Source organism: Corvus cornix, chromosome 1, assembly GCF_000738735.6.
Source record: "Corvus cornix cornix isolate S_Up_H32 chromosome 1, ASM73873v5, whole genome shotgun sequence".
NCBI classification, from domain to species: Eukaryota; Metazoa; Chordata; class Aves; order Passeriformes; family Corvidae; genus Corvus; species Corvus cornix.
Window position 1 is genome coordinate 104,518,694 of NC_046332.1, and position 13,288 is coordinate 104,531,981.

A 13,288-nucleotide genomic window follows, 5' to 3' on the forward strand; every position below is an offset into this window, starting at 1 on the left:
AAATATTGTAAAAAAAGCAGAGTCTAGAAACTAAAACTAGATAGTCTGAGTCTAGAAACAAGGCATATGGTTTGAACAATGAGAGCTTACGAAATGAGAAGTCCAGTACAGCAGAAGCCGAATTACATCTGTGTATTAATTCTTCTTTGAAGCTACTCTTTCTCAAGACTTTAAATTGTTAAGATTTTTTTTTTTAAGGTTGCATGCCTGTGACAGGCAATTCATGTCACAAATAGAAAGTTATTTCCGTTATTTTCAATTTCACTGCTTTTCACCCAAATAAGTAGTCCCCCAAAATTGCTCTGCAAAAGCTTGTATTAGATCCTCCATCATTTACCCCTGGCAGATCAAAGCTAGATGACTTTCTAGCAATACAGAGTCAGATGCAAGAATCCCTAGATCTCTTTCATTCTGTAAGTCAGACTAGAGAAAAACAGGTCTTTTCCTTCTTAGTGTCTACAACATGAAAGTCCTGATCACTTTTTCTTATCTTTAACCAGCTATTAAAGCTAGGTCCTAATGAAAATAGCATCCTAAGACAATTATTTCTTTAAACAATAACATCTTTAGAGTGCCAGGAAAGAATATAATTTCCTACCAAACTCCACCTATGCCACAAGACACAGAATATATTATGAGAAAATAATTATATCGGGCCTTAGGAATGTAAAAATTGAAAAAAACCAGAAGTGATAACATTCCCTGTGTAATGATTGTAAGGAGACCAGAAAATGGCATTAAGTATATCCATTCTCATGACAAAGGCTGTAATGAGAAAAAGAAAAGTGAAAAACTAATCTGCTTCAGAAGTCTGCATGATCTGATCATCCATCAGTTACCTATTCCAATCATGTAGGCAAGAGTTTCTGTCTACAGAGCAAATCCACTCTGATAGTTAATCCTGTTGGCTTGTAGCTACCCCTGAACACCTGAGGATACAAAGTATTATGTCCCTGTGCAGCACTGTTCAGATCTAGTTTAACAATTCCACTCATCAAATCCTTGCCATGTACGTATCTCCTTGAAGAACACAGAGGATGGCAATCCCATCTCAGCCACATATTGATTTCATTCCAAGCTGATGTAGCAGGAGCCCAACTTCCAGGTCTGTCTTACTCCTTTGCAGCTGCTTCTACCAACACACTCCCTGCACAGCAGGAGGCTGAAGCCACAGCTTTAGCTCTTCCTCACGCTATCAGCTGCTTAGTGGAATGTTCTAGGTCATGAACATTTGCAAATTAAACATCATAATGGGATCTCTGAACTACCAGATAATCAGACTAAATCTCTTTTTCTGAAAATTACATACCTCAACTGATACAGAAATTAAAACGCAATAAATAGGATACAACCTTTCCCACCTGTGCAGTACTGTTGGACTGTGAAATTCCCTTCACTGTTTGAAGTACCTAGTTTCTAAAGGCCAGTAACTCTTCATCACATTTTGGTTTGTAGTCTGGAAAAGGCCTCTTTTTTTTCTTGCAAACGTACCTCTTTTGTGATCTCATTTTTTCTTTCACCTGCCTTTTGACACACAGACCTTTTGAATGTGACAGTGGTTGTTATTCCTTTCCGGTTTTTCATCGTTTTTTCTTTGAAATTAGCATTCCAGTTTGTAGAAATAAAAAGCACCTCATATACTAACTTCAGCATGCCCATTTATTTATAGCTTGTGCATTTTATTCCTTCCCTACTAGGCATCTTCCTCATTGGGGCTTTCAATTACATAGAATTTCATCTCAGCAGAACTTTTTATTACATGGTGCTCAGATCAAATACTAAGCCACAGAAGATCTTTATAGACAGAGTACACTGCATTTAATATATGTGGGATATGAAAGATTTTGTATATAAACAGCTTTTTAGCCCTAAGTAATGTATTTCCAGTAACGTTTTTTTTTACTGAACTAATATCTTCTCAATTATCTACAGATCAACACAGCTGATCTATTTCCTTAAAAATCATACATATGTAATTTAATATCATAATAACCTTCAAATGTAAAGCCTTTTCAATGTAACTATTTAGCTTCTCATGTCTTATAAAGATATTTATCAGAGAACATGATTCCAAAACAGATTTCAGACTACAGAAATCCTTTCCTTTGTGCAGAATAAATATTCATATACTCACAGAAACACCACTTAAAGAATTTAGGAGACATTAGGAAACATTTTCCATCCAGAGGAAATAGCATTTTAAAAAAAGAAGTAAAATGTTCTCCTGATTTTGATTCAGTTACATGGAACCACAAAACAGCAGTAGATTTTTAGTTACATACGGAAAAGGGTCTTTGTCATATCATTCTTCCCTTTATCAGTCTATCTTCAAATACCACCATCAACAACCTCACCATTTCACTTTTTTATATTCTTCTCCTGCTCTTTATCTTCCCTTCATATTTTAAGAAATAAGGGGTTTTGGCATTAAGAAAATTCTTTGTAGTTCTTTAACTTTGTAAGCTTTTCTGCCCTTGGCCACAGAAGACCTTCAGTCCTAGACAACTTCTCCAGGAATTATCTTTTCCTTGTTAATTTTATTCATGTAAATACAACATTTAGCTATAAACATATATATGAACACACATACACATGGACCCATCTGTATTTACCTCTCCCTGAACCAGCCTTGAGCTGGCAACATGTGCCTCCCAGAACTAAGAAAGTGGGCTGGGGTTAAAGCTATGACAACATGTCGTAAGATGTGAATTTGCATCAAGGGAAGACACAGCTCAGCCACTTCCAAAAAAAGCACATCAAGTGCATTTTATTTAATATATTTCTTCAAATAAAGTGTTTGAGCAGCAGAGGAACTGCTGGGAGCTCAAGCTCAAGCACGCTGCACTGTGCCCCTGCTCCCAGGGCTCTGCCCTGGCATGCTCTACCTGACGCACAAGACTTGCCCAGCACAGATACACTGACGGTGGCTGGGGCCTGCCCATGTCCCATGGCATGCACAGGCCTATTGTTTTCAGTCAGCTGCTTACAATCACTCGTAAGTCTGTCAAGATTCATGAGCACTTCTTAAATACAATTGTGGGAACAGAAGTTCAACTTCCATGCCATTTTGCTCCATGACAAATAGCGCTGATCTTTAAAGCTTGGAAAAAAAGAATATTTTTATGACCTCATTGCAGTTTTCTCTGTGCTGTGACCCTGATGTTTGTGGAAAGGGCAATGAATCACATACCATACATCTTGCTAATCCTTTCAGTCCTTGTGTTTAGGAATCATCCATAAATAGCTACTGGTCATAGAAAATCCTCATGCACCTAAGGCTGGGTGCTAGATTGCAACCAGAAAGTTCCTAATCAGTATTGCTCTTGGCATGTATGCCTATGACATTGGTATGTGTTTCTTTTCCACCAAGGTTGGTCACTATCTTTCATATAGATGATTTAATATCATCTGTAAAATGCTCTGAACAGAGGTATCAGACAGGCGAACAGAAGTTCTCTCAGGTAGGCTTGCAATGCCTGCTGGTGGGAAGGTCACTGGAATACAGACATGTACAGCAGGAGCACTCTTGTCTTCTCATCAAGGGCAATGATAGTCCTGGCTACACATGAGACAGCCACAGCCAGGTTCATTCTTCCGGCAAGATAGAGAAAATAGAAAGAGATAAGGATAGTCATTTTTAGACTGTAACACTAAAAGACCAACACACAAGACTAAGAACACTACACTAAGCCCCAGCTGAACAACGCAGTCCTTTATCAGAGGCACCTTCAATCCAGCCGTACAGCAGGAGGGCACAGTTCAGCACAAATTGAGGGGGCAAAAGAAAGCAACTTGATGTTCTTCTTAAGCCTGATGGGAAGTTAACAGTTCTTATAAGAAATTAAACTTGTGGCAAAAATTGGGGAGAAAGGATCATTTTAAGGCATGACTTCATAGAGGAGAAAGAGATAGTTCTACTGATGTTACAAACAGTTCCAATCTGTAAGTGTTGCTGCAACTGCTGGAGAATATAGACTGCGCATGTTGTAGGCTGCTACCACTGGTAAACTGAAAATAGGAATTGAATATAAAAAAAGAGTAGGCTTCCAATGCAGTAACTGCAGTGGGGGTAGGGGGGGGAAGGAAGTATTTTTACGGTAACAGGAAAAAAAATGTAAATTTGTTCTTGCGAACAAACATCAAGGGACACATTTTCTGTTTTTCATAAATTTTAAAAAAAAAACCTATTTGAAAAAGAATTTATCAACACAGTTTAAAAAATATTCTCAGTATATTCCTAGAGCAAGACCTGAAATTTGGTTATGCATTTGCTCTTGGGTACTTATCAAATTTCGTATTTAGTGGTGTCATCAGCATGGTCCAGTGGATAAAAGAGCAGCTTGAGACTCATAGATACTACCCCTGGCTCTGTTTCTAGGTGATCTCGCATGTAATTTCAAAGTCCTCTGCAAAGAAGGCCAGCTTCATTATTTTCCATTTTAGTAGGATGGAAGAATAAATTGTTCCAGTGGGCAAAAGTGCAAGAGAAATGGCACATACAATTACTAACTGTACTAACTGTATATTAAATACCTGGATTCAACTGAAGAGCATTTTTCATTGCTTTAGCAAAAAGGTGAAAAACATGCACATGAATATTAACTGTTCTAGATGCAAAACATTTTCATGCATTAGTTTCAGAGCCCTGTCAGTAGTGAATAGCATTAACAAAAGCTGAACACATATTCAGGGCTGTACTTAAATGCGATGGCCTTTCTGAAGATCAAACTTCTAAATTCTTCTGATTCTTGAGAATGTGGAGCAGAACCCTTTTCTGTGCACTGAGATCCTGTGGACTGATCATGATGTCTAAGTTGTAACTCTGAAGTTGTTTTTCCTTTCTGTCACACACCATTTCAATATTTAGAAATTTCAGTATAATCTTAAACAATCACAGCTCTGAAGAGAGCCACAAAATTCTTACAAATGTAAGCAACATAAACATAGTCACAGGAAAACTCTCTACCAAGGCTTTCATACAACCTCTGTCAAGCACAGCACAGAATCTCATCTAGCCCAATGTAAAAACTTCATCTTTGTCCCTTACTGCATTTAGCCAATTCAGAAATCTTGCCTGAGTTGAGCACTACATTCAGCTGCTCTGGTTACAGGCCAAAAACAGCTGCATCAGAGAACAGAAGGAATAATAAGTCAAATTCCTGGTTTCTTTATCCTGGCAATTTAGGAAGTCTCAAGGAACATGGTAAGAGAGCAACAGGAGAGGGGAGTATAGACATTAAGTCTTAAATTCTAAAGCATACACGTGACTTTCCTTGCTTTCATTTCTGCCAACAAAAACCTTCAACATAAAGCCAATTCTTTAATAAAAATCTGAGAAGAGCAAGAGACTACAATAAGTTTCATCAACATTCAGAGACCTGAATAAAGCTCCAAAGTTCTCTAATCAAATAGAGAACCATGGTCCTCTCGGAAACAGCCATAAATTGCACAAAAAACCACCCTTAATTGAGGTAATATTTTTTTATATGACAGAAGTCTCTAAGAGTTCACATCTGAAAAATACAAGTCTTCCGAAAATCAGAGTCCTTTTTAACTAGAATTTATTTTTACATAATGTTTGTACTGTTACTAATATTCCAATGGTGAATTTACTTCACTGTTAAAAAGACAAACCTTGCTTGCTCAGTTTCACCTTCTAGACAGTGCATTTTATTGGACTTGTGTTAGCTACTCTGAAGAATTCCTTTCCCTATGATGAACCAGAACAGGTACTTAAAACAGAGCAAGCAAAACAGGGCCATCCCTCTTTGGTAAATCAAGCAGATGGACCTTGGGGGTCCATTTTTCCAAATCCTTTACTGTCATGACATTATCTAATCCCTTTTCTCTCTCTTAGTAGAAATACAATGTACATGTGCAAAATACTTCTCTACCCTTACTCAGTATTGTCATTACACATGTAAGAGCCACAGGTCTCAGACTAAAACCTCACTCATGGCACACTACAGCTTGCACCCACTTTACTAACACTGACAGATCCCTTTGCATCAGATAGCTTTCCTCCTTTCTTAAATTTACTGAGGAAAACTGATATTGTTAACATCTAGGTAATCAATAAAGTGCTAAATAGTCATTGCTAATAACCAGTTCTCATAGGATCCAACAGAAAGGCACACACTCAGTAAGGATTCCCCATTTACAGTCATGTTCCATAGCCTGTCTGCCAGCTTTTAGTCCATTTAAGAAGCATCAAATTGATTTCATTTCAGTCTAGACACTTGATCAAAAAATCATGCCTCACAGAAGCATATTATATATTACTTCCAATGCCATGGCATTGATCAAACTGTATTTGTTATCTCTCAAAAAAAGAAAATAAAGATAGGAATAAAAAGGCAGGTTGATAAAATCTGTTTTCCCAAGATCATGGGTGACTAGACTTAAAGAATGATAGGAAGCTTAAATGTAGTCCAGTTAGAGAATTTCTTTCATTTTTTCCAGGACCAGAGCCAAATTGATAGGCTTCCAAATATCCAGAAGATTCCTTTTGAAAGCATTGGTGACAAATTTCCAAGTTCACTGTAATTTCTCCATGTTTCAAAGCTTTATAACCCAAAGAAGTCTACAGTGAATTCTGTAAAAACTTCTGGGTATTGGTCATCAGGTCCAGGTGTTTAAATAAGTCAAACAGGAGCACAACAGCAGCTCACACAGCAGAGGTGGAGGAGGCTGTTACGTGCTTCACCATCACCACCAGCCGAGATACAGTCTCGGTACTTTACTATCCTTTGCTGACACCTGAAGAAGAGACGTAATTCAATGAATACTCTTCTCTAATTCTCATAGACATTTTTCAACCAGCAACAGCCCACTCATTTTTTCAGACTCCTTTTGTTCTGACTAGGCTTCTTTGAAATAAAAAAGAAGACAAGAAAAAGGTATTTCATCCATTATTCCATTCACCATTGAGATATTTGTCTGCCTTTATCAATTTCCTGAAGTACTTAACCTTTATTTTATAGAACCTTCATGCCCCTACCTTCTCACTTGGTGATTTCCATAGCAGTAACTTTTCTGTGTTGGGTTTCCTTTGTCTTTTTGGTCATCAAGTCTAACATTCCTAGACAGAAAAAAAAATGGTTTTCCATTTTTATTTGTCTTGAAACTTGTTTGCAGCACTATGAAGTTGGACATTTTCATAAACCAGTGAGAATAGGGACTTGAATATATTTATTACAGGAGAACAGAATAAAATCATGATCACTTATGCCTAATTAGCTACTCATTAGTGATTCGCATGTCACACAGAGAAGCACTGTAGGAGAGGAAATGCTGTGGTACTGATGACTACAGCTACCATAACACTCAGTACAGAACTTCGCTGTCACGGAAAATCCTTACGTGCATCCCCTGGAGTTCCATTCTCTGCTGTGGAAAATATCACCCAAGAGAAGCTGCTGGTCAAAGGCTCATGGCACAGATGGGGGCTTCTTACAGGCCATACCACAGCTCCTCAAGGAGCAGCAGCACAGACCAGATGGCTCCTGGCTCACCCTGCAGCACCCTGCATGTTCCCTCAGAATAGCCTTTATAATGGCCCTCTGTAACACAGCAGAGCAATTCTGCCTGCAGCCCACCGTCCCAGGAAAGTTAAGTACATCCCATTGGATCCAAGGATATTGTCTTGGCTCTGGCCAGCTGAGACACACACTAGATAGCAGCCTGAATGGCATTTCAAGATAAGATCCCAAAAGAAAAATTCAAGAACAGGGTACAAAAGTCAATGAATATCGGATCCAGTGAGGAAAAGAGATTCTTAACCAGTGTGTGTAAGACTCCACAGTGGATGGACTATATTTATTAATGGTAGTTCGTTATTTATACTATGTCCCAGGACTGTTCTTTCTGCTGTGCAAAGATCAAAAGAAGCCTTTTTACTTTAGCAAGAAAAGAGTAATTTGCTAGATGTCAATGGACTGTGTTTTCTGTTCTTCTGCAAGTTATTCTTGAAGTTATTCTCTGAAGGCTTAAACGGATTGTTCTTTAACCATAATGTTGTTAAAGAAATGCCAGGAAGTTTATTCATGGTTTATTAATACTGCAGAGGGCCCAAAGCAGCAAGATAATGTCCAGACTTCCAAAAAATAGGCTTGCCAACCATCCCGTTGGCCCGCTTCCAATCAAAGGAAGAACATGATAGCCAAGCTGCAGCTACAATGACTTCAGAAACTGCTGAAAAAATAAAAAGTAGAATGATCCAAGACATAGAGCCCTACTCCAATTTTATACACAAACACCAAAAAAAAAAAACAAACCAATCCCAAAATGCCACTCACATTTAACTTGCACCATCACATAAAGTCCAAATTGGGTCTGTAAGAATATTTTTTCCCCAAATGCTTTTTTCAGAGATCAGGTTAGTGTTCTGACACCAAAAGGCAAACCCCCTAACTAATCGCAGTACATTTATTCATCCTACCATATGCTTTCTGTCCCTGCAGAATATTGATAATTCTGTCATCTGGGCTCCTCTTATCTTTTTGATAAATGAGGCTATTGCCTTCCTAACTTATTAAGGCGTTTAGCCTCTCCTTTACATTTGAAGCATGTATCTGATATACAAAATAATTATGAATCCCTTCACTAGAAAATTAATTTGGTGAACATCAACTGGACTCAGGTTTGCAGTTTCTGAGACCTTTTAAGACTGCTCACTAACAAGATCACCTGTATTTCTTCTGTCAGGGCCAAACATGTTTCCTTTTCAAGGTTAGTGCTTGCAGATTTTTGTTCATCTCTGGCATGTTACAGGATTAAAAGTGATAGTTTTCCCATGAAAAGTAGCTCAGCTTCTTCTGAAGGCACATTCTACTATTGATCAGTCACTTTGCTTTCCATGAAAATGAATGACCGTATGAAACATACAAGTGTGCTATTGTATTCCTTAATAGAGAGAGGCTCCCAGCACAAAGTCCAGGAACAGACTCCAAAGGCATTGCAAGGCTGTCCCTCACCACTGGGGAGGCAGGGGCCAGGGCATGGTACCTTCAACAGAACAGATTCCACTATGCCCATTCCCAAGCATTCAGCTCCTGCCACCAGGCAATGCCTCCTCGCTTCTTACTCCTCCATATTCCAGAGATGAAAGCAGAGATATTTCAGATGTAATTGCCTGTCCCAGTTGTTTCAACTGTTCATAAAGGAAAGAAATTCCTTTATTATAAAAGTTGCCCATAAAATGGTGGCTGTTCAGTATTTCTGCTGGATGAAAACATTTGTCACTAGATGACATTTAGGCAGCCTTTCTTATTTTTCATAACATATGCAATGAGTTTACCTGAGTTTACCAGGGCTCCAAGTCCTGTAAACACAAGGTGTTGATTTTTTAGAGCATTCTCAAATGCAGAACTGCTTCAATAATGCCATAAAATTTAAATCCAAGGATTATGTATCAGTGTTTCTTCTGTAATCCTTTTTCTTCAAAGAAATAAAAATTGACTTTATCAAACTGCAGAATCACAAGGAAAAATCTGGGAGCTTGACGGGCAGAAGCCACTCACTTTTCACGGTGCACTGTTCCTCACCATCTCAGTGCCAAAACATTTCTGCAGAGCTGTCACAGGGGAACTTGAGGTAAAATCCCTAAAATGCATATTAAGCAAGAGTTTGGGTATCAGGAGACAGTTATTCTTCCTAATGAGGTCATGAAGAATTTTGTTTTCAAACATAGTATTTCTGATTCCAAAACTGTAACTTTTAAATAATCTGACAGGTTTTAGACTGTATTTTAACATGTGTTTCGAGATGTTTTTAAGGTTCATTTAAGGTAGCAACTACCTTTGAATATGTACCCAGCTCTCCTGACACATAAGATGAAACAATTGTTCAATAAATCTTGTCATTTAGCTCATGGGGATTGGGATTTCACTTCAGGTTTTGGCTTAACGAAACCAGGGAGAGCATCCTAAGAGTGGACCTAGCACTTAGAAAGAGGACAAAAATCTGGAGAATTACAATCAAGAAAAGTGTGAACGGCAGGTTGAGGGAGGGGATTCTGCCCCTCTACTTTGCTCTCATGTGACCCCACCTGGAGCACTGCATCCAGCACAGGAGAATGAGGAGCTGTTGGAGCAATTCTAGAGGAAGGCCACAACGAAGCCTGGAACACTTCTCATATGAAGACAGGCTGAGAGAGTTGGGGTTCCAGTACCTAACAGAGCTGGAGAAGGAATTTTTACAAGAGCCTGTATTGACAGGACAAGCAGGAATGACTTTAAACCACTCTTTGAACTTAAAGGAAGGCAGGTTCAGATCAGTTCTTAAAAAGAAATTCTTTACTGTGCGGGTGGCGAGGCCCTGGCACAGGTTGCCCAGAGAAGCTGTGGATGCCCCATCCCTGGAAGTGTTCAAGGCCAGGTTGGACAGGGCTCTGAACCACCTGGTCTAATGGAAGGTTCCCTGCTTGACAGGGCTTTGGAACAAGATGATCTTTAAGGCTCCTTCCAACCCAAACCATTCTATGATTCTGTAATTTTACTATATGGTTTATTTATTCAGTGATGCCAAGGAGACAGCCTTAGCAGTCTTTGCATATTTCTCCTATAATGCACAGGGACTTTGTTTGTTTTTTTTTTTTTTAAAGCAGTAGTAAATAACAGTCCTAAACAATGCAGTATTACTTCATGGTGTTAAACACCAGTTCATGTACTATGTATTTTGTTTTCTCCCTTCTACTCTAGGCTGCTATGAAAACATAAACAAACTTAAAACATTTGTTGCTCTGCTATGTATAGCTCTACTCAGCTCGGAGTCCTTTTCTCTTGTTCATTATTTCTATCTGGAACTCGGAAACTTTTCTTGAAGCAGTATTGTTTTTCATTTGGAAAAAAAAAAAGGAAGGAAAGAGAAAATGAAGTATTTAAAAGTCTCGCATCTTACAGAGTACACCCAGTTATAAATGTGCTACAGTCAGCACACTACACATTTTATGTAGAAAGAACCAGATGATGGTGGAATTCAGTTCGTGCTAAGAAAGCAGGAACAGGGCTTATAAGAATGCTTACATCTGTCCCTAATTTGCTTGCACATAAACCCACAGTAATCTGCTTTATTGCCAAAGTCATATAAAGAAATTGGGCACCAAGCAGCATAGGTAATCTTGAACTGGAGACCCTCCAGCCTAATTAGACACAAACACCCAGAAGGCCTGAGACTGAAATATGGCATGTAGATTTTGAAATGTATGAAGAGACAGAACAGTCTCATTAGCAGCCATCCGAGTGTATGCTTAAGCCTCTGAAGCTCCTTTTTTGACTGAGAGAAGGCGTAAGCCATGTCTGTGCCCAAGGCTAAGCACAAGCAAAAGCATCCTGCTCTTTCTGGAAATGGCCCTGATCTCCCAACCCCCACCCCCGCACGTTCCTCCTGGGCTTTGTGCAATTCCTGGCCACTCTCTTTGTAAAGACATACCCGCAGTCAGCCAGCTGATTTAGTATCAATAATGCTGGAAAGCCAAAACGTTACAAGTCATTGAAAAATTAGACACAGAAGTAATTCTGTGGATAGTTTATAGAGGTATTGGTTCATCATTCACTATTTAGTAGATACATTTCTTAAGAAAGTTAGTCTTGGAGTTTTGCCAGAAGCCATTTAAAAAGTGTAGTCTTCCTTATTTCAAACCGCTGAATGTTTTTTATTTTTATGGCATCAAACAACTATTGTTGGCTACTTTCTGACTACAAGCTTGTCTCTCTTTGATTTCATATATGCACCTACTTCATAGTAGTATGAGTGAATTAAAGAAATAGACAGAGGAGAAGTCCATGACAATTTTAAGGCAGAATGGCTGTGGCAGAAAAGGCTGTACACAGAACTGACCTCCATGTTGCAGACTTCAGGCAACATTCAGGGACTATCTATTTTTGGAACAGTAATAGCTACACTTAACTAACCAGAGGGTGTGATAGAAATGTTTTTATCAAGTTATCTCCCTCTAAGTTATTTGGAGGAACAATGCAAGGCAACACATTATTTCCTTTTTCAATTGAATTTTAACATTATCAGGAAATATCACACTGGCCACAAAACTATAAACAACTTTTGCTTTTAGTAAAGTAAAAGGAGCTTTGTGCTTATTTTCTTTTTCTGCAAACACAACACAAAGGAAACAAAAGGGCACAGAAGAAGCCAGAAATCTTGTATGATATAAAAAATTGTGGATAAAGCCTTCTGTTAATTGACATTCAAGGTCAATTTGTATCTTCATCTGTGATGCCATTTTTGTATCACTGCCTGAGATCACCAGTCAGCCCCATTTTCTTGATAAATTTTATGGGAAGACTATTTGACATCTAACCTTAGCAGCAAGTGCCGCTGAAGCATTACTATTACAAAACAAATAGGCAAATGTTAAGTGGGGATAATTTTTTTAAGAACTTTTCTCAAAGATTATTTTTAATGGGTTTTGCATTTGTAAAGGTCTTGTTCAGGGTTTTTTTAAGAATACGTACCAGGATACCCACTGTTCTCTTTTGCCCTTCACTGTGCCTCACGTTTGAGTTTCAAGGAAAGAAAATAAAGCAGTAGGAAAGGAGTTACTTGGCCACAACGTGGCAAGCCTTACAGTACTGGCCATCGCTGCGTGACCTCACCCAGCAGTGCAAATCGGGGGATGCCCCTCTGGTAGGGGACCCGCAACCCGCCGAGGGAACAGAGCCTTGGCCCGCGGGCCTGTCTGCCTCCGGGGGCACGCGCAGACAGACATGAGCTCACCGCCCACGCAGGAGCCAGCTCTGCTCGGGAGCCACACAGCCTCAGCAGAGAAACCCGTGCCCAACCTGATGCGTCTGTGCCCAGCACAGGGAGCCGAGATCAGGCGGCAGGCATCCACCCCGACGTGCCCGGACTCCGCACAGAAAGCCTGGCGGGTGCCAGGAGGGAGCGCACGGACCAGGCAGCGCCGCTGCCCCGCTGACGATGGGGGGACAAGGCACCAGCGAGGCCGGTGGCCTGCCAGCCTTCGCTAAGGACAAATGTGAACAAGAAGAAATTCGGGGGAAGCGGACAAGCCTTGGCTGGTTGAAGCGCATCAAAGGGCAGATGCCACCTCTGTGGGCCCAGGCCCCCGCAGGAGCGAAGCGGCCCCGAGGGCACACACAGGGGCGGGTGTCTGGGACGGGGTCGCAGGTGGGGACCGAAAAACCCGCCCAGGCACGAGGAGGCCATCGGCGAAGCCAGGCAGGGTGGCAGAGGCTGGGAAGGGAGACGCCACGGGCGGGCAAAGCAGGGCGGCGAAGGCAGAGGGCAGTGAGGGGGAAGTCTGCGAGCC